The following is a 3,927-nucleotide window of genomic DNA, read 5'->3' as shown; positions in this document are numbered from 1 at the left end:
TTAATTTTGACAAGAAAAGAAGAACTTTTTTTATAAGAATCAACAAGGGCTGCAGCAGGCTAGGTCTAATAGACATCTTTACTGCAGCTCCATCACTCCCAGCGGCGCAGTATACTCCCGTGCCCTGGTTGCTGGGTCACTGCAGCGGAGGCTCCGGTTTCTTCCTAAGGTCAGTCACACACACACCGCCCTCCGGGATCACGAGGCCGCTGATGAAAGGGAGGTAAGGGGCTTCTGTGCCCACACTATACCGAGATCCAGCGTGGCTGTAGGGGGCGGGCTGTGTGCGCACTGGCGTGGACACTGATTACTGGGCAGCTGCTCCACTAGCCACCAGGGACAGTTAAGGAGCACAGCTCTGGGGGTTTTTCTCCTATATTAACCCCATTTTGTACTACCTGCAGTGCATTGTGATAGGTAATAGAGCCTGATTCAGGTTGGATTGTAATCGCAATAAGCAATCCAACTGCAAAAATTGCTAAGAGCATACGCATGCGCCTGCATTTTCTGTGGCACCCCGCAGATAATGCGATCACCTCTGACTGTCAATCGGTGCAGGGGGGGGGTCAGCAACAATCCATTTAAAAGTCGGAGATGGAGCGGTGCAGGGGCAGGGCTACAAAATGGGGTCGGCAACGGAGAAACAGGAGGCGTGGTCAGAGCGGCTGCATGACATCACATGCAGCCGCTGCGATCACAAAAATGGTGGCGGCTTCCTGCGCACACGTACAGTCTGCACTAACAGGAGGCTAACCCATTTTTTATGATCACGCTGAACTGCACTGAGACTGCAATTTCAGCGTGGTCAAGAAGGGAGGCGGCATGCTGGGTGGCCATGCCCTGTGATGGGTGGCCCCAGCATGCGAACCAAAGGATTGCAAATTCTGTTACTTAGCAGAATTTGCAATCCTTACTGAATTAGGCCCATTGATTACAAAATTGTAAACAATATTTGAAGTTTTTCTTCAGGGACTAACACAAAAGATGCTTGGGGCTACTAACACATGGGTAAGCCACGTAAAGCTTCCCATGGGTCAGTGGCATCACAACAGGGTTGCGGCACACACCCGAGTGTCACCCGCCAAGGGCGGTGACACCAAAGTGCCGGCTCTTCTTCAGTGACAGAATATGGGTGTTTCATTGTGACATTACGTGCAACACCCAGTTTCTGTCACTGTGCAGGAGCCAGCACCACTCACACACTAGTCCCCGGGTGCAGCCCCCAACCCCCGGGATACCCGGAGCAACAAAATGGTGATTCAGGCCACGCCCCTACCTATGAGACCATGCCTCCTTTTTACCATTGCGCTGCTTATCTGCGCGCACTGCATTACAATCTCCTTCGCCACCTCTCTGGGTGTCACCAGTGATAGTGACACCTCTGCCATGCTTGTAGCAGCTGGTCCTAAGATCTACGCCTCCAGCCCTGAGTGTTTGCCCATGTGACTTGTTGATCATCATAGCGAAGCAGATGCTTACAGAAAACTGCAGGGGCTTAGATTGAAAAGAAAAACATTGATGAACCCATCATTTCAGCGACAGGGTCTGCCACACGACTGACTGAAATGACTGGTTGGTTTGTGCCCCCACCAAAAAAGAATCAATCAATCAATCTCTCCTTGCACAAACTGGCTCTACAGAGGCAAGATGTCCACCTCATCATCCTCCGATTCCTCACCCCTTTCACTGTGTACATCCCCCTCCTCACAGATTATTAATTCGTCCCCACTGGAATCCACCATCTCAGATCCCTGTGTACTTTCTGGAGGCAATTGCTGGTCAATGTCTCCACGGAGGAATTGATTATAATTCATTTTGATGATCATTATCTTCTCCACATTTTCTGGAAGTAACCTCGTACGCCGATTGCTGACAAGGTGAGCGGCTGCACTAAACACTCTTTTGGAGTACACACTGGAGGGAGGGCAACTTAGGTAGAATAAAGCCAGTTTGTGCAAGGGCCTCCAAATTGCCTCTTTTTCCTGCCAGTATACATACTGACGTGCCTACCTGGATGCAGTCACTCATATAATTCTCCACCATTCTTTCAAAGGTGACAGAATCATATGCAGTGACAGTAGATGACATGTCAGTAATCGTTGCCAGGTCCTTCAGTCCGGACCAGATGTCAGCACTCACTCCAGACTGCCCTGCATCACCGCCAGCGGGTGGGCTCGGAATTCTTAGCCTTTTCCTCGAACCCCCACTTGCGGGAGAATGTGAAGGAGGAGCTGTTGACGGGTCACGTTCCGCTTGACTTGACAATTTTCTCACCAGCAGGTCTTTGAACCTCTGCAGACTTGTGTCTGCCGGAAAGAGAGATACAATGTAGGTTTTAAATCTAGGATCGAGCACGGTGGCCAAAATGTAGTGCTCTGATTTCAACAGATTGAATCCTGGTTAAGTGAATTAAGGGCTCCATCCACAAGTCCCACATGCCTAGTGGAATCGCTCTGTTTTAGCTCCTCCTTCAATGTCTCCAGCTTCTTCTGCAAAAGCCTGATGAGGGGAATGACCTGACTCAGGCTGGCAGTGTCTGAACTGACTTCACGTGTGGCAAGTTCAAAGGGTTGCAGAACCTTGCACAACGTTGAAATCATTCTCCACTGAGCTTGAGTCAGGTGCATTCCCCCTCCTTTGCCTATTTAGTGGGCAGATGTATAGGCTTGAATGGCCTTTTGCTGCTCCTCCATCCTCTGAAGCATATAGAGGGTTGAATTCCACCTCGTTACCACCTCTTGCTTCAGATGATGGCAGGACAGGTTCAGGAATGTTTGGTGGTGCTCCAGTCTTCGACATGCGGTGGCTGAAGGCAGAAAGTGGCCCGCAATTCTTCGGGCCACCGACAGCATCTCTTGCACGCCCCTGTCGTTTTTTAAATAATTCTGCACCACCAAATTAAATGTATGTGCAAAACATGGGACGTGCTGGAATTTACCCAGATGTAATGCACGCACAATATTGGTGGCGTTGTCCGATGTCACAAATCCCCAGGAGAGTCCAATTGGGGTAAGCCATTCTGCGATGATGTTCCTCAGTTTCCGTAAGAGGTTGTCAGCTGTGTGCCTCTTATGGAAAGCGGTGATACAAAGCGTAGCCTGCCTAGGAACGAGTTGGCAATTGCGAGATGCTGCTACTGGTGCCGCCGCTGCTGTTCTTGCTGCGGGGGGCAATACATCTACCCAGTGGGCTGTCACAGTCATATAGTCCTGAGTCTGCCCTGCTCCACTTAACCACAGACAAGTGGACATTGGGTACAACTGCATTTTTTAGGACACTGGTGACTCTTTTTCTGAGGTCTGTGTACATTTTCGGTATCGCCTGCCTAGAGAAATGGAACCTAGAGGGTATTTGGTACCGGGGACACAGTACCTCAATCAAGTCTCTAGTTGCCTGTAAATTAACGATGGATACCGGAACCACGTTTCTCACCACCCAGGCTGACAAGACCCGAGTTATCCGCTTTGCAGCAGGATGACTGCTGTGATATTTCATCTTCCTCGCAAAGGACTGTTGGACAGTCAATTGCTTACTGGAAGTAGTACAAGTGGTCTTCCGACTTCCCCTCTGGGATGACGATCGACTCCCAGCAGCAACAACAGCAGCGCCAGCAGCAGTAGGCGTTACACTCAAGGATGCATCGGAGGAATCCCAGGCAGGAGAGGACTCGTCAGACTTGCCAGTGACATGGCCTGCAGGACTATTGGCTCTCCTGTCTAAGGAGGAAATTGACACTGAGGGAGTTGGTGGTGTGGTTTGCAGGAGCTTGGTTACAAGAGGAAGGGATTTAGTGGTCAGTGGACTGCTTCCGCTGTCATCCAAAGTTTTTGAACTTGTCACTGACTTATGATGAATGCGCTGCAGGTGTCGTATAAGGGAGGATGTTCCGAGGTGGTTAACGTCCTTATCCCTACTTATTACAGCTTG

The sequence above is a fragment of the Pseudophryne corroboree genome, unplaced genomic scaffold (genome assembly GCF_028390025.1).
Source record: "Pseudophryne corroboree isolate aPseCor3 unplaced genomic scaffold, aPseCor3.hap2 scaffold_476, whole genome shotgun sequence".
Taxonomy (NCBI): Eukaryota; Metazoa; Chordata; class Amphibia; order Anura; family Myobatrachidae; genus Pseudophryne; species Pseudophryne corroboree.
The sequence above is the reverse complement of the archived record's forward strand: the minus strand, read 5'-3'. Positions refer to the sequence as shown.